Source organism: Heliangelus exortis, chromosome 21 (genome assembly GCF_036169615.1).
Source record: "Heliangelus exortis chromosome 21, bHelExo1.hap1, whole genome shotgun sequence".
Taxonomy (NCBI): Eukaryota; Metazoa; Chordata; class Aves; order Apodiformes; family Trochilidae; genus Heliangelus; species Heliangelus exortis.
Genome location: NC_092442.1, coordinates 10,828,047 through 10,847,054, shown reverse-complemented (window position 1 = coordinate 10,847,054; position 19,008 = coordinate 10,828,047).

The window sequence follows — 19,008 nt, the reverse complement described above, 5'->3', positions numbered from 1 at the left end:
AACTCTGCTTTCCCAGGGCAGATAGAGAATATAAGATCATACTCATGAAACATTGCTGATGTTTCAAGTACACTGAAATTCTAGCATTTCTTCTAAAGCTTAAGGCACATTTTTATTCTTTAGCAGTGGCAGGAGACAAGCTTTTTGTGTATGACCCTCCTTCCCTGATCTTGTTTCTAAACAATCTTTTTTTCATAGTGAAAGCATCAATACAAATCTATGAGATACCAGAGTGAAACACACCTTGAATTTGTCCATTTCCTAGGTTTTGTATGTCCATGGCTTCTCCTCCACTATACTGTGTACTGTATTTTTGCTTGAAGGTCAATCTTGTTTGAAGGCAGGAGTTTCATGTGTGCAAAAAAACCTGAAAAGCCAGCTGGTATATCCTGCTCCCATATACTGTTGTGATTTGCAACCATTATGGGAAGCAGAAGGAACTAAATGAACAAATTAAACTGACACTATACCCTGCAGTGATCTGATGGGGAGAAGCTGAATGACTTGTTTTTGGATTTGCCCACTGTTTTGTTCCAAAGGGCAACGTGGGATCTCAGTACTTATTGCTGTCTTCTATGGGATGTGGATTTTCAATAATCCAGAGGGAAAAAGTCATCTGTTGTCCCATCGCTGCGTGAATAATTTTTTTACTTCCTTATCTGAGGAGCTCCTCTGTGCTGTGCCCTCTTTTTAGAGCACCTGTTTCTCATCTCCGCTATCACTCTGCCCTAGCTGGCAGGGCTATGGAGAGGTGGTGAGGTCTCCACAAGGAGTCCCTCAGCAGAAGGGGCTGTTCGGGACCTCAGGGGCCCAGGAGGTAGGCAAGACAGAGGAGTGAGAATTCCTTCCCATCTCTTGCCAGACTATATAAAAGCCAGGAGGGTGAAAAAGCTCCCTTGCTCCTTCCCTTTCTCCTTCCTACCTTCTCTGGCACATTGTCTGCTGGGAAGAGCCTTGGCTTCTTTTCCCAACTCAGCTCTGCCACCAGGGACTATTGGACACTTCTATCAGTGACCACTCTAAGTGGGTTTGTATATATTTGTATGGTTTTCATGATTATCCCTTTCCTGTTCTAGTTTTAACTTCCAGCCTTGAAGTCTCTTCCTTGTTCCCTTTTCATCTTCCCCTGGGAAATGTTTACATAAATTCCTAGAAAGGACTGATCCTGAGCTGCCTCCAGCTTGTGGGCCCAAATGCCATGAGGCTTTACACAAGTGTTTTAAATTGGCAAAGAGGCTTCTCACCTTCTTTTAAGTTCACTTTTTCATTGCTAATAATAATTCCTGGGCTCTATCTTCCTCTTGATTCTCAAGCTATATGTCCCTCTATGTCACCATCCTTAATTTATAAGCTCAGAAGTGACAGATTATGTTTATTATGGAAATTACTTCCTTGAACAAGCTCCCTGAAATAACCTCCAAGGATTTCTAAGGAACCTTATATTTGGTAATTAATTATGCAAACCTACTTTTAACATATCTTTAGGTAATCAGAACAAAAGAAGACAATTGTCTTTCTTAATTATAATGAAAATTTACTTATGAAAATTGTAATTATGCACATTAGTGCACCTGCTATCATTCATGGCTGGGCTACCTTTAGGCAGTATTATTTTTCTCTCATTGTCACAAAAAGCTAATGGAAAGAAAAGTTAGAGGTGCTATGGTATAATTTCAGAAAACATTATTTGCTCATTCAAATCAGAACTGGAAGCTCAGTTCACCAGCCCCTGGAGAACTGGTGGTCCTGGTCCACCATCTCCAGGAATGGGGATAAGCACAAGTGTGCAGGTAAAGCAGAACTTCTTTGTGGTCACCTAAAATTACTTTTTAAATGTTTGAGAGCACCGTCATTTATCTCTGAGATAAAGCTATGAATGTATATCGGCTAATACTTTACCTACCCAACATCTGTTCCTTTCTGCTTTCTAAAATCCAGAATGAAACTGCTGAATAACAGCTGAGTTCCAAATTTGAAATCTGGAGAATAGAGAAATGGCCAATGTCTTTTTAAGACTGCTTTGAAGTCTTGTTTTTAGGTCTCTCCCAACTCTCCAGGTATTTACAACAGTAGAGATAGAGGCACACACAGAGAGAACTGGTAGAAACACAAAAGTTGGTGCTGATACTTCATTTTGGAACCTGAACTAAGTGATCTGTACAAGCAAGCCTGCTTCATAGACACTGCCAAGTACTGCTGCCATCCTGTGCACATTACTTTACCCTCATGCAATTAGAAGCCACATCTATGATGCCACTTCAGCTTTGTAGTTTGCCCTTTAAATTTTGTCAGTTGCTATGGCAGCAACAAATGATTGCAACCACTGCTGTTTATATTGCAAACCAAGTCACATCAATAGAGATCTTGGAAACTAAACAATAAAAATCTGACTTAGCTATACACTGCATTTGTCATTGTGCATAATACGTTGTTAACAACAAACAGGCTTCATCTAAGTCTTTGGTTTCTGAAGAATTTTGATAAGTCCTTTAACTAAAGGGTTGTCAACTGATAATTTATTTTCAATACTTACCCAGTGCTCTTCACACATCAGGACAATATTTCTCTTGCACTGTTTCCTGGGTATATCCTTGAAAATAATTACTTTAATAGCTTTTCTAGTTTTGAAGGAAGGCTACTGGCTTTTTTTTTTTTTTTGGTTGGTTGGTTGGTTCGTTGTTTAACTTGTACTAATTGTAGTATCTTGGGTCTAAAATAACGTAGCTTTAAAAACGATAAATCAGAGATTTCTCCCATGTCTACCGTCTGTTTAGATTATACTGCCTTTTTGAGGAAGGACTGTATTTTGTGCAAAGGCTCGTATAAACAAACTTCTCTAAGCTACAAACATTAAGGAACTGTAATATCAATTTCTGCTTTTGAACATCACCTGCTGAACTCTGTAGATGTTCAGAACAACAGAGAGATAAAGCGGATATATGCATCTGTCCTGTGCCCCTGAAGGGATTAATAACTGGCAGACAGAGCCAGTTGTGCCACTGCCTCATTTTGGGGACTCTGCTACATCCTTGGTAGGCAGGCCTGTGGCTGCCCTGCTCCAGTCTCTGGTGCCCAGACACGGCAGGGTTGGTGTCTGCTCTGCACCCTGGGAAGATGAGACTTCTCTCTTGGGTGGTGTGTCTTTTCTTATGGAAAGTTAAATCTAGACTGTCTAAATAGGAGGCCAGTCAGGCAATTTGCTGTTTAAATGACCCAATGAACATTGGGCATATTTAAGAAAAAAGTAATTTCCTAGTTACTAAATCTCATTAAAAAAGCAATTTTCCAATCAATTACAATGCAATTTAGCTGCTAACTGTTTAATTATGAAGAAAGAAGCTATATTGTTCTCTGTTCCTATATTTATGAAACATGCGCTAAAGTCTCATCTTCAGAGTAGCTGTTTGGAGGGATGTGACTGCTCTATTGATGCAATAATATTAAAGTTAAAATTTTCAGTTCAATGTATTGTGTTAGTACAAGGAAATACTGTTTGCACAATAGCTTTGAAACAGGAGATTCACAGATTTCTACAAAAGCTTGACCGTTTATTGTTATTTTCATGCCTATCAAAATTTTATTAGCTTATGTAGGTTTAATTAGAGGAACATTTTCTTTTTCTTCTTCTTCTTTTTTCTTTTTTTCTTTTTTTTTTCTTTTTTTTCTTTTCTTTCCTTTTCTTTTCTTTTTTCTTTCCTTTCCTTTTTTCTTTTCTTTTTCCTTTTCTTTTTTCTTTTCTTTTCTTTTCTTTTCTTTTCTTTTCTTTTCTTTTCTTTTCTTTTCTTTTCTTTTCTTTTCTTTTCTTTTCTTTTCTTTTCTTTTCTTTTTCCTTTTCTTTTCTTTTCTTTTCTTTTCTTTTCTTTTCTTTTCTTTTCTTTTCTTTTCTTTTCTTTCCTTTCCTTTCCTTTCCTTTCCTTTCCTTTCCTTTCCTTTCCTTTCCTTTCCTTTCCTTTCCTTTCCTTTCCTTTCCTTTCCTTTCCTTTCCTTTCCTTTCCTTTCCTTTCCTTTCCTTTCCTTTCCTTTCCTTTCCTTTCCTTTCCTTTCCTTTCCTTTCCTTTCCTTTCCTTTCCTTTCCTTTCCTTTCCTTTCCTTTCCTTTCCTTTTCTCTTTTCTTTTCTTTTCTTTTCCTTTTCCTTTTCCTTTTCCTTTTCCTTTTCCTTTTCCTTTTTTTCCTTTTACTCCTGTGCAAAAATTTCAGTCCTGAAAGCATATGCTTAAAATAGATCAAGGCTCCTCTTGAAAGGAAGACTTTTGTCTCCAAAGAGATGGAAACAGATAAAATACAGAAGTGATTTATGGGAGATGGGATGCTGGCACCTGGTTGTGACTCCCTGTCTCAAGGTAAGCACTATAGTGAAGGATGCACTTATGGCTGGATTTTGGGAACAGGAAAACACTAGCTGGGTGCCTTACTCTGCTCTTGTGTGTGATTACCCTTGTTTTATACAGTGGGCAGGCTGATGGAGGGCCCAGAGCTGATCATCCGCTATTGATGTAATAAAATTTTTCAAAAGTCTGTAGTGGTTTTAAGAGGAAATTATTAGTTTACAGCTCAGGAATTTTGCAAATCTCACTACTAAGAACCTAGAAAAGGAAAAAAAAAAGTAGTTTTTCTGAGGAACAGCTATATTCCCTCTGTCTTGCACCTATATGTGTGGTCATTGTTTATTTACAGTATGTCTAAGTCTGGAAGGTCCTGTTTATGAGCACAGTGGTACAGCACATATAATTACTTATTGATTTAGCTCAAATGATTAATGATTCAGCTTTAACAGGTCTGTTTTATTACTGTGCATAAACAACACTGAGGTAATTAAAATGGTTTGATTGCTTTGCATGCAAGGTGAGACTTGCCACACAGGTGTGCTGCACTGTCACCCCGAGGATGATGCTCTGGAAAACCTGGGTGTGGTGTGGAGCCCCTCGCCTGCCCCAGTGCTCTCCACCAGTCAAGGGGGACTTTTATTTCTGCTAAGCCTATATATTTAGATTACAGAGCTATGGATTGATACGGTTTGTTTCAGTTACCCTGCTGCCAAATGCCTGTTTAAATAAAAGAAGGTTGCTGCATAATTAAGATAAATATTATTCAATATATATGTTCTATAGTAGGTGAATCTGCTGGGTAAAGGACTGTTTCTGTGTGGAGGTTTTTTGTGTTGGTTTTTTTTCCCTAACTTGGCTAGTCAGAAGCAGGGATTAGAGATCTGGCATCTGGCTCTGCTACAAGTGAAGCTATGACTTGCACAGGCATGTGGGAATTTACTCCATCTCTGCAGGAGAACTGCCATGAGGATCAGATGTCATGGGCCTTACTCAGCACAGGCAGACAGCTCGAAGACTGTACTTGCTACCAGCTTCCCTCTAAAATTCTGCAGAATAAGCCTGTACATAAATTGTATCTTTGGATAACTGAATAAAAGAATGTAGTAGTCCAAGATGTTTTTGGCTAGAAGGAGGACCTCAGCTCGGGGAAGTCCTGGCCTCTGTGGGGAGGCTGTCCCTGACAGCACGTCTCCATCTCCTGCGCCACAGCTTAGGTGCACCCAGCTAAAAATGTGAGGTCACTATACATGCTTTAAAATGCATCAGAAGTGTGTGTGTATAATGCCATTCTGCACAAGTGAAGAATGCAGGGGATATTGTTTGTGATAATGATGTACCTGAGTTGGAGTTAAAAAAACACGATTATACATAGTTTGGTGTAACTTTGATAAACTTCTTCGTTTTGTGCTATCAATTTAGAGAAGACAGGAACCATTTATTTATGAAAATTACCGTAGTTAAACAATGATACAAGACCTAGATTTATGGCTTAATATTGTAATTGGGTTTTGCTCAGGATAAAGAAGTCTTTTGAAAGAGTAAACTTATAATTACTTGTGTACATGAAGAAGATGCAGTGTATTGTTCACAACTCATAAACCGCCTGCCAGCTTATTTATGTGGGAATTGCATTCAATGCCAAGCTTACTGGGGAGATACAGAACTTAGCAAAGTCCAATTTTAAATTATATAAAAGGTAAAAAAAAATTGCAAAGGCTTCTGTGTGCAGCCACATGCATACAGCCACATGCATACATTCCAAGAGGCAAGGTCTTGGAATTCAGAGCTCCTGCTTGCCTGGCCTGGCAATGGTGCTGTTTCAGTCCAGATAGTGAAGAAGAATTTTATTTATCTTGTTTTAAATGCAAGTGTCCATACAAAGAGCACTCTGTCCTGTGGGGTGCTTTGATACTTGTGTTTGTCTGGGAGAGCAGATGTTCAGCAGTGATAAGGCCTTGCTGAGGTTGGGGAAACTGCTGGTTTCCTATAAACTGGGATGGCAGGAGAAGAGCCATAAATGTTTTAACTAGATGGGAGTTGGTCTTACAAAGAAATATGGTGTTAATCTTCTCAGCTATAGCTGAATAAACTCCACTTTTTACCTATTAAACTGTCTTAAGTATCTAGAAGGAAGATATCTCTTGGACTGGCAGAGAAATATTCAATTGAATGTCTAAATCATTACATATACATCTTATTATGAAAACATTTTATCAGACTGTCTTTTTGAACCTAATGGATTTTTTTTTCCACTTAAGCAAACCATGTATTATTTGGAATATTAGTATCTAGGCAGATTTTTAATCTACTGTCAGAACAGAAAAATAAAATTCCCAAACAAAGATTAATATTTATTTTAAGGCATTTCACCAGTGATTTATGACCTAATGAATCTATTACATCTATCACTTTACTGGAGCATGCGTTCAAAAGACTGCATGAGATAAACACATGGTACTGTTTGAATGCTGTTAAGAAAAAACCGAAAACCACTTTTAAGAGGCCCTACTTTGAAATTACCTTGCAGCCTGAGATGTGGCACCTGGTGGTGAGTAGAAGTACAGCACTGGTAGCAAGGTACAACACTTGCTGGCATTAATATGGACAAAGAAAGGTTGTGTGGTCAGGCACAAAGTACCTTGCTGTGAGGTTTGGGGACCAGCAGGACCATGCTAAAATGCCAGTGAGGATGGATTCCTCTATGGATGGTAATGAGCAGGTTAAGATTACAGTTTCCTAAGTTGTGCACCCAGCTCAATCTGAGGCACAAACATAGCTGTCTGCAGGGTAGATGGAAATTAATGTGAATGGTTTGAATCATGAACAAAAGAGTGTTGTTCATAGAAAGTCAATGAACTTCCAATGACTTACATGTGGGAAATACTGGGCTCCCTATTTGTATTTTGGGGGGAGGGATCAGATTAACAGAAAGGGTACTAATTGTCTCAGGATCTGTGCTGGTATGGGGACACTTTTTACTAATTTCAGCAGGTAATATGTACAATTCATTTTCCTGAACAGAAAATGTGATCTTATTTTGTAACACAGCAGAAGGAGTTAGTGTCCACTACATGCTATCATGTCACAAGCCTTTTAATCCTCCGTAATGGATTTCTGTGCAATTACAGCCTACTAGGGAGCTAAGTAGGGAAGAATCTGACAAATAGGCTGTAACCTGTGACTTAGATAAAAGAAGAAGTAGAGCCTTTCTCCTTTTAAATTTATCCTTTATGAATTTTAATAAGGCCATAATTTGTAATAATAAAGTGTGCTGTGTATTAAAACTCCTGCCCTGGCTTTCATGGGAGGGTGATGTTTCACAACAGGTGATTTGTAAATAGCATGAATGACAAAGTGTGCTGCATCTTAACTTTAGGGTTGAACCACCACAAATTGTTTTTCAGGGATCTGCTGGAAGCTGGTGCAACCCTAGGCTGGCTACTGGGAGTGCAGTAGCTAGATGGGTATGACCTTGAAAGGTTTGATTTCAAGGGTGCAAAGGTGCTGAAGTTGATGCTGATGTCAGGTGAATTTGAAATGTTTGTAATTTTGCTTCTTAGCTGCATGTTCATCGTATGAAGGATGCTTTGTACATAGGTGCCTATATGTGATATATTCTCTGCTATGTATTAGGGCCCAATTCTGTGCTGTGGCTCAAAGCGACACAGAAAAAGATTCACCTGGTTTGTCCTGCTATTTCATTCTCTGGTTTCCAGGAGCTGAAGCAGCGCTATCTGGACTATTTATAGGCATCTGTGTGTATATTATCTGGGCATCTGTTTTTCCCTGGACTGACACTGAAAACGGTGGCTCAGAGGGCCCTGTGCAGAATCAGCTGGGGACCACCCCAGCCCTCCAACTGGAGCCATTGCTGATGTTGTCCCATCGCCATCCTGATGGTCATGCTGTGGCTGCACAATGTTGCTGGGAATCTGCTGTGGCTGCATGTTGCCTGGCTTGCTGGCAGCCCTGTCAAGCCTGCCTGAAAGCTGGGAGTTTCTGCACCTCTGCACCCCCAGGCCAAGGCAGACACAGAGAGCGAGCCCCCAAGTGTGGTTAGCAAGTTGATGACCTCTGCTGGTGCAGCTGCTGGCAGCTTTGTGGTCCTCTGAGTCACCTCCTGGCTCACATTTTTATCAGGAGTATGTAATCTGTGGAGACATTATTTGCAGTAATTGCAGAGGGCAGTGTGTGAGACATAAGTTTCTGCTGGTTCCCATTTCCCATCACCTCTTGCTGCCCCTTAGAAAAGAGGTCTTGCCAAAGAAAAATTGTCAGAGTGGCCTTGCAGGTTGTTTGTGCTGCTTCAGGAGGACTTCTAAATGTGAAAAACTGAGCCTTCACATGCCCATGGGTGGGAAAGACCGAGCAGCTGCTGATCTCACTTTGGGTTAGATGTTGAACCTAATCCGGCAGAGTCACGGCCCAAAAGCAACTTTCAGTTTCTTGACTAGAAGGACACAAGCGATGTGCTCCCTGGACTAGGGGACAGTGGGGTCTTGTCCACCTCACAAGCACCTGGACCACCTTTCTTATGTCTGAGGAGCTCCCTGCAGGAGGAGGGTCCTGTGCCAGATGCAATTCTCACATGCAGCCAAGTCCTGAGCACCTAGTGATGCTCAGAGAATTTCCAGGGAGGGAAGATTCAGCAAAAACGACTTTGGAAACATCCTTTAAAACTGGGGGGGATCTGCTCAGAACAAATACCTGCAAAACTTTATAACCTTTCTTGGCGGCTGAACAAAAGCTATTACAGTCTAGTGGTTACTGTATATTACAAAGGTTATTTCCAAACACTTGGCTTGCACCCGGGGAGAAAATATATGCCTTGTAGTTGACTAGTATCTGAGTGCTTCCCTTCAGAGGATGTATGGCTCTAGTGTAATGAATACAGCAATCATCACATGCTGTGAGGAAAGGACAAATATTATTGTTATGATTAAACTGTGAAGGTTAGATGAATCATTTGGGAGGGCTGAGGCATTCTGATATTAGACCTACTGGGGAACACAGAAGGAGGAAAGTGCCTTTGTGAATTCTATGCTTCTGTCTTACTGAGAGTGTTTTCTTCCCCAAACAGAAGGTCTGGTTTATGCATTTTAGTACTTTCTTAGTCCACAAGCTGAAAATGTTGCCATAAAGCACATGTTCCTCTAAAGGCCAACAGTGCCCATGTATGTCCATCACAAATGATGACATGGTGCCATTTTGACTGACCTAGGGCAAGGGCAAAATGCCCAGGGCCAGATCTGTGACATGTTTTTGATGTGCAAAAAGCAGTTGGTTATGTGCCATCTGCTACTCAGGCCCCCACCTCTTTTGCTAAGTCCCACAAAATGTGTGTACAGTCTCATTGCCCCTGGGTTTTGAGTCAGCTGCATCACAGAGTGCATGTGCCCCAACTGCCAATGGACTGTCCTTCTACAGGTGACAATGGCCACCAGAGGTGGAGATACCTCTGTGGTTGGTGCGTCTTGTCTGAGCTGAGAGCCCTTGAGTCACTCTGGAGTAGGCAGGCCAAGTCCTGAGAGTGTCTATGGATCCCTGTATAGCAACTTGCAGAAGAGGAAGATATGAAAAACCAAAAGACAAATATTATTCTTCCATTGCTCCTGTACTTCTGTTTAGAAAAACTGAAAACATAAGAAATCCCTTTCTCCATCTGTGTAAAGACTGTAACATGTTTGTGGTTAGGATTTCTAATTTATTTTTCATCACTATCTTCTGGGTTACTCTGGGCAATTAATGTTCCTTTTCATTCTCGAGCCTCCCCAGCTGCAAAATAGAGATACTGAGACTGTTAAGAGCTTAAGGGTGTAAAAGTGGAAAGCAATATAAAAGAACAGCATATTGTAAGATAGAACCACATCATGCAGTAAGGGAAACAGAACTACTAAATGTTCTTATGTTTCCAGACATCTCTGAGTTCAAGTTTATCTTTAACAGAGAAAATAGCTATTTTACAAACATGAGTTGCACTCCAGTGCACAGATGTGCCTCTAAGAAGTAACTGGGTTTCATATTTACTCTCTTTTTATGCTTTTAGAATTATTGTCCCAGACACAGACTCAGGGGAGAGGGAAGGAGGAGGCTGCTGGGGAACTGGTCTTAATCAGATCTTAATTTCACCTGAATGCAAGTTGTTTCACTGATCATACCTTGAGGTAAATATGACAAAATCAGCCCTCAGTTCTCAGTTACACTGCTGTCATCAGCAGGAAAACCAAAGCTTGTCTCTCATGTCCTAGCGGAAACTTCTGTGTTTGTATTACCATGGTCAGGGCCTGTATGAGTGGAGCAAGGAAGGAAAAATTATCTGTTCTGAGATTGCTGGCCCATGTATGCATTCCAGACTATGCTTGAAAGAAAACCCACTGAAGCTCTGTCTAGCTGTTTTCCAGTCTGTACTTCATCTTCTTCTGCCAGCTGGCTCACTGCTGAATTGCAAACTGTAATCTTTGAATTAGCTGGAAACAAAAAGCGTGCACACACACGCACACACACAAAAAGAAAGAAAGAAAGAAAAAAAACCCACACGCAGGGTCTATGCTTTCTCTGAATCAGATCTTTGTCATTTAGAGTCTGAAGGTTTACACTGCAGGATAGTTTTGCCTTGCATGGGAGACTTCAGCAGGGAGATTTCAGCAGGTACAATATGGCCAGAGGGACTGTTAGGCTGGGCTTTTGCACCCGGGAAAAACAGCTTTTGCTGGAATGTTATAAAACATTAGGATGTTGTTAAAGCAACTTAAATCAGAAGAAAGGGAAGCCACAACAGGAAAATAGGACAGCTGTGTGTTTGTAGTCATGTTAGTTGTAAGTGGCTAATTGAGTTATGTTAGGTTTCACTTTGGAAAGCTTTAGCCACACATCGATGCAAATCAGCATTACTTCATCAACACTAGCTGTTTGCAGGCAGAGTAATCTGATAAAAGCAAAGAACTAGTAATGCTACATTTATTGCATTTTTCATCCAATTTTCCTTCCCAGCACTTAATTTGTGAAGTTTGCCAGTTAATACCTCAATCTGTGCCACCAAAAATGCCCTTTTTCCTCTCCACTTCATTAACCTGGCAAGAACATCCAAGAACACCCTCTATCTCAATACATAATAATTGCAGGAACAATTTTTCTTCAAAATAAAAGCATGCAACATTTGGAGAGAGAGTCTCTGTTTTATTTACAGACACTGGAAGTGGTAAGAGCAGAAGAGCTGCCCTTGCTCTGCTGGCCTCTGTGCAGAGGAATTGCATGTGTTGCCTCAAAAATCACACAGCAATTAACCCCAGACCTCTTAAATCCTGATCCAACCTCTTGCAAAGTCTGGTCTTTACATTTAAATCAGAAGCTGATCGAATTCTGATAGGAAAAACATGTTGCTTTTTCTAAAAAAAGAACTTTTAAAGCAGTTTTGATGAGAACAGGTGCTTGTGCACTTGAATTTTATGTCAGCTCTCCTTCTTTGCCTTTAACCACAGCAATTATTACATTTCAAGTTCTAGGTGCAAAGAAGCTAACAGGGAAATAGAGGGAAAATAAAATCTGTATCTGCAAGCATTGCCTCAGTGAAGATAAACTGTCAGAGCAGATGCTGCCTCTGTCATGTCAAGCCTCTTCTACCCTTGCTCAGTATTTGCATGATCTCCACAATACACACCTTACTCACCCAGGGAGACCAGTGTGAACCAGGAGAGGCAGCATTAGGATTCCTAGCTGCTCTAGGAGGCTGCTGGATTTCAATATGTTCTCCCATATGTTTTAACACTTTTGCATTTCTTCCATCTGTTTCTGAGAAATGTGAAGGAATTTAATCTTTTCTAGGGTTATTAAACCAACAGCTGTTGTCATTAATAGAGGACATTCTTTATGGCAGCAAGCAAATTCCAGTGATAAATCCAGCACTGCACCCCTGTATTTCTTTTTAATGAATAGAGCATTTGTACTGAAACTGGGGTTATAAATACACTGAGTTCTTAAACTATTATTATTTAGCATTACAAACTATTATTGTTTGGCCCAGAAATAGGTTTGGTTTTTTTCCCCTTCCTCTTGTTCCTTATTGCTGTTTCTATGATACACATTTTATCCTGGGTGAGACATAATATTTTTTTCATTCCCATTTCCATCCTTCTATCCTTTTTGTTCTCCACAAACTGAATAACTTGGAAAAATTTGCTCAAATTAGTGGAATACATCACAATTGAATAGCCATTTCTTGGTGAAGCTTTTTTGCAGAAATTTATTATCTTTCCTTGTTCACTTTAAATGTTCCTTTGGCATGCTAAATCGATGGTGACTTGTATTGTATTTTGGATGTATTTTTACCTTCAATAACTTAATGTCCTTCATTGTAATGAAGACTGCATATATCTGCCTGAATACACTTTATGTCTGTTTGCATACTATCCTGTTTTTCAACACTTACTACTGTAGAGTGAAGAACTTTTTTTTGTTGTATCACTCTGATTTTCCTTTTTTTTTTAAATAATAACATAACCTAACATACTAGTGACAATTTTGAGCTCAGTAAAATACATATGGGGAGGTAATGATATTTTTTTACTTGGCACAGTGGCTCCATATCTAATAATTTCAGTAACTTTTCTTGGCCATTTAATATTCTCTTGAAGGCTTTATGAGCTGCCTAGCAACTGCAAGTGGAAGAACAGAATATTCCAGGACAGCATAATCTTCTTTGGGCAGTCTTGCTTTATCATGCAGCCCTCATTCCAGGTTTGTGAAATACAGTAAGATTTGGTGTCCCTAGATTCAAAATCAGAGGTGATTTGGAGTTTTGTCCCACTTAGTCTTGATTCACAGAGTGTGAATATCTAACTGTAGTGTAAAGGTCAGAAGAAATAAGTTTTGACTCATTCATCTTGCTGGGCTACATATATATATATGTCATTAACAGCAGAACTGTAGTATGTACCTATTTATTGTCAAATACAGCTTGTAACCAGTTTAGTTTCATTCTGGAGAAGGGCAGGTGGAGTCCTGATTTCTGCAGTTTGAGACTCTAGAGAATTCCAGCCTCTGTGGCTGATTTTTTTAATGGGGGAGGTATCTGAATGAAAGCAACTAACATTAAAAAAACCACCGTCTTTCTAACCATACTTTCAAAGTATTTTAAGTATTTCAACTGATGTTAAAAGTTGTATATAAACAACCAGGAGACTTCTGATGAATTTCACTTAGAAGTAACCACTCCATTTATGTCATCAGTAAATGAAAATGTTTCTCTGTTGTCTTCTGTGGCTTAGTCATCCTTTCATCCTGCACCTTAAAACAACAAAAAAAGTGCACACAGATAACAAGGTAGTTTTTCATCTTGAGTGAAATTTATTTTAAAATTAATTGTTTTACTGGCTTGAAAGCTTCATAAAATGGAATTAGAATCCTATATATATACCAGGCAAGGGTAAAGAATGATCTGGGCTGTTTGTTATCTGTCTAATGATTTTCTCACCTAGTATGTTAATTAAAATAATCCCTGCACTGACATCATAAGCAGAGATGGGCAGGAGCTGAAATATTCTTCCTGCCATTGGAGAAGATGTGGGCTGAAAGTACCAATTTAAGAGGGATTTACCAAATCTGCAGAAAATACAAGCATTGGAACTTGAATTTATTAGCATTAGAATGACTAAGCACAGTTAAATGCATTTGTCTTGTTAGAATTCTGTATTGCTACCGTGAGAAGAAAGAGTAAGAAACAGAAAAGATGGGATAAAAAGAGCACGAACAGGAAGTGAAAAAACATGTTACTGAATCTGTTGTAGTCCTTTCAATCTGCTTGCAGACCGGTCGAAGGAAATCACGCTAATGATTCATAACTACCAGTTCCATTGTTAGGTTACCCTTGTCCAAAGGCTTCTGGGTCTATTAGAAGTAACTCATAAATGATTACACATCTATTAATGCCTTTGTGCTGTCACTTAGCACTGCCTTCTTTGGGAAATGGACAGCAATAACTGAAACACAGGGGTCTTCACAGACTCTGGTATGTATTTTTTCCTTTTTAAAAGGAAAGAATCTCTGTGTTAGAAGTATTAATCCTTTTCCCAAAGAGCTGGTGCTCAGATATTATGATTGTGAACATCCTGTAGTTTCATGGGTGTATGGATAGTGGACATATGTACAGTGGCACAGATGGAGAGATCAAACACTTGATATTCACCTCTGCAGAGAAAGATCCTGTTTTGAAATATAAAATGGAACTGAAATAGAAGAACCTGTGTGAACTTTCAACAGTGGTGTGCATAGTTACTTTGAACAGAAATATTTGCTACTTTTTTGACAAACTGGACTCGCAGCTTTCTTCTTTTCAAAGGACAGAGAAAGTGAAAGGAAAAATGCAACTCCTCTGTACATAGCAGCAGGAACACTGGATAATTTATTCCTTGCAGCGTTTCCCCTTAAACAGAACTTTTCGGTGGATGCTTCAGGCTGAATTTTTAAAACTGGTCCTGGTCTTTATTTCCTGCTTCCTAGGGAACTCATTTGGAGGCAAGTTTTCTGGCACAAGTGGAAGGGACCCTTAGAAAGAAAAGAGGATTCGAAAGACACTTGTTCCCCGGGAAACAGGGACCCTTCTCCCCAGCCACCGGTGCCCATGCCTTCCCCCACCCCTCTTGCAGGGGTGGCCTCAGCTTTTGGATTTTCCTCCCTTCTAGGGCTGTTGTGCTCCTCCAGTTCCCAACATGCTCACAGTCCTGCACTCTCTAAATCTGAACTTAATCTGCAATTTTGTCACTGTTGTGTGGAAAAGCTACGTAAGATTCATTGCATTTCATAAGTGAAGGATCCATCCTAAAACAGGAGACTGCATTTGAAGTATATGTATACTTTTAAGTGTAATGCCTCCAGTGTTTTGTTACTTTCAAGGTGACAGTAATTGAAAGATGAATTCCTGTAATTTTGGCCTTTATAATTTGACTGAGAAAAGATCAGTTTCTTCATGGAATCTTGTTTGAACTGGTAGAATGGTGTGGAAATGTCACATTGTCTTTCTCAGAATGATACTGCTGCTTTGATTAACAGCATGTTCAATCTGTAATACAGAATAAAACTCAAATACCACAAATTAAGAGCCTAGCCAAAAATTCCTGAGAGATCAGCATAAATTCGACCATTTTGGGGATCTAATTGAAAACTAGAAAAAAAGAAATCGGTGTCTTTATTCAGAAATACATCTCTTAGGCCTGAGGGAGAGGACACTGTCCCTGTGGCTCGGGATCCCAGAAGCTGGAGAGGAACCCTCCATTGGAAGACCCCACAGGTGTCCTGGCCCTGGGGCTGCTAATGGGCATGCTGGGCCCAGCCAGCCTCACCTGGGACCACCCTGCCCCTGCCCGACTCCCTACGGCTGCTTAATCTCAGCCTGTGCTGCGGGAAGGCGTCTTTCAGCTCCACCACAGCCTGCGTGGGGGTCAGCGTGTCTGCAGTGCTAGAGTGGAGAGAGGTTTGCTACCAATGCTAGGCAAGTCACTTCGGTCTCTGACTGTTGGCCTGTGCTGTGTTGGCTAATGCTTGCCTGGTTGTACCAGCACTGTGAGGTTAGATTTCAAAGTAACTTGTAAAATCCTTACATCATTATATGCTTCTGAAAGTGTAAACATGCTAATATTTATTAGAGCTGAGGAAAAGAAGACCCTTTCAGTTCCTCACTGCTGAGCTGGGAGGGATGGATTGCAGCATCAGCCTCCCCAGCGAGCAGCAGCACAGGGAAAGGCAATTATGAAGAAATATTCACCTGCAGTGGAGAAAAAACAGCAATTAAAGGGGGCTGGAGGAAGGATGCTGAAGCCTGGCTGAAAAAGGCGCCGGAATGCTGTCTTACGGTTTGACTGGGCCGTTGTAACTTGGACAACTGGGTCCTGAGGGACCCGGAAAAGGCGGGACGAGACGGAGGGATCAGAGGTTCCTCCCTCCCGCCCAGCCCGGAATCTCGGGGCCTGCCCGCTTCTCGCGGCCTAGCTGGCGAGGCCGCCTGTCGCTCCGTGCGGCCGCCGTCTGCTCGGCGGAATCTGCATCCATCGGGTGCTGAGGACAGCCGGGGACCCTCTCCCGGGTCGGCCCAGCCGCAAGGGACCCCCGGACACCTGTCTCTGCCGTCATTGTGATCGGGTCATGTGTATTTTATGTATTAGTTCCTCATTACCTTTGCTACTGTCCCTTCTCTGTTCCGGTTTTAGCTTCCAACCTGCACCTCTTTCTTTGCTGTTCCTCTTTTACTTTTCTCTTGGGAGGGTGGAGGAGGGTCAAAGGGATTGGTTCTCTCTCCTGGTTTTTGTTTTGCCTTCAGCGCTGGGACTTGATAAAAGTCATAAGAAGCTGAAGGTATGAAACAGGTAGTAAATCTTTTAAGAGAAGGCTGGAACGCCTTGCCCTGTGCTAACAGTGCGCTTTGTCTTGTTGTTTAGGCCCATCGTCTGTCTTTGGTCTTTCTTTGCTCATTTTGCTTTTCTTTGTATATAGTCCTTTATCACAAATTACCCGATTAACACACTGAATTTAGCTCAGTAAACGTTGAGTTTTTTAGGCCTTTTGTAGCCAAGGGGGCTGCTTGAGTACTGGGCAGTCTGTTTTCCCTGAGTATACCTTTATGAAGAGATGTTTTCTTCCCCAACTTGCCTTTCTACCGAAGAGCTTGGGCAGTGGGTCAGGTAACCTGTGCTGCTGTTCCACCTGTATTCATGTTCCTTTACTCACAAATGTGAAGAGACTGAGTGGAGACTTGATTTAAAAGGTCAAACTATAGATGGAAAGTTGTTTACAGGGTGATTATAGTGATATATTGTAAAATAATCATGGCCTTGTCTGTAAAATAATGCAATTCTGATACCTGGGTAATTGCTGCTTTTCTGTGTTAAGTGGTAGTAGTCTGACTGCTACTGTATGTATGTTTGTTCCACAAAGTCAGGGGGCAGTGAAACAACGACTTAGCTCTTCACAATATCCCTGTGACAACCTTCCTGAAGGTAGAAGCTGTGATTTGAGATTTGCCTTTTAAGAGAAGCCACTTTTGTCTTCTGGCTCCAGACAAGTGGACTGGTTTTGGGTAAACCTGCAGCTTGAAATCTTGATGTTAAAGCAGGCTTCCTAGATGTTTCCCTTAATGAAGTGCTACAAGGTACTCCTAGATGTAGTACAGAGCAGCATGAGCTTTTGTAGGGAGTTGGCTGTTATAAGAAAACCTTTAAAGCTAATCAGTTGCATTGTTGTTTGCTTGGTAGGCTTATTGTGATAAGCACAGAGACCACTAAAGCTGTCACTGCTTCCTGTGCAAAATGCTCTTGGTGACAGGAAGATGCAGTGGTAGGTCATAAGAAAGGGCTCAAGTCTGCTGACCAGCGTTGTCATGGGTGCAAAATGATTGTGGCAGTAGTACCTGCCAGCTGGGAGGCTGGCATGCCTTTGCACTGTGTGCCTGTGGACTATGGTGCAGTTGGGAATTCGGTCCTGATTTCACCAAGGATAGATAGAAAAATGGTGTGGAAAAAAGAATACAGGAGAATAAAGGCTGCAGAGCAAAGCTAGTCAAGGTCACCTGTGCTTAAAGAAGCACAAGATAGGCAAACAGTCAGAACTGGGCACGGAGAACAGGGCCCTGGCAAAGTCAGAACTTTCACTTTCAACTGTATGCAAAACATCACGCTGTCTCTACTGCTGCTTTCACAGTGCTGGTAATCCTTATGGCACTCTAAGGAAATTCACCATTAGCAGCCACGGATGATGGGGTTTCTTGGCCAGCAAAGTTAGCTGTGGCTGGAAGTTGCTCTGCAATCATCAAGTTTTTTCCTTGGAATAATTATAAGGTCCCCAGTGGTGCATTTATACAGACTGTGTGAAGTCTGAATGCATGAAAATAAATAAGAGAAAGTAATTGAATGTTGAAGTCCTGACAGATATAGACCTTGCATTCTTCATCAAAAAGAAGGTACTTCATCTTAATGTATTGGTTAGGCCTCAGTCAATAATCACAAAGTCAATTGGACATTGAGCACTGCTAGTTCTACCTGTTTCATTATGCACAGATGTCTAGTTCCATTTCATACTGTATTATAAGCCAGGTGCTTAATAGTCTTTGGCTGCCTTTGTAGAACTAAGGAGTCCTTGTGACTATTCCTAATGGAATTAAACACACTCAATGAAATGAAAATTGTGTCGACATATCGTGCAAAGATTTGCTGCTACTTCTACTAGTAATTCTGCTTCAGTGTCATTTGGACAGGTAATCCACAATACGGAGGCATTTCTGTAGCAAAACTATTAAAATATTTGTAAACTAAGGCAGAGAATAGAAGTATACATCACTCCATCAGTTGGTATTATTTTTAGCATAGCAGAGCCAAGCAGAAAATTGGGCCAAGAAGATAATGGCACGACTCACCAAATATACCTACCTGAGCTCTGTGTAACTTCTTCCAACCTCTGAACTTCACAACAGGATTGAGGAATTTTGGTAGCTGTGTGGTGTCCTCTCAGCAGAGGTCCTCGGGCTTTTTTGGTCGCTCTTCTGGCAGCTGGGAGGGTGGCTGGGGCTGGCAGTGCCCTTGCCACCTTGTCTGTGACTGCCTTGGCAAGAGAGGGAGCTCAGACCTCTGTGCTGTGTGGCAGCTCCTCTGGCCATGGAGAGATGTTTCCTTCAACTGGGCTTGCCCCTTCCTTCTGCAGAGC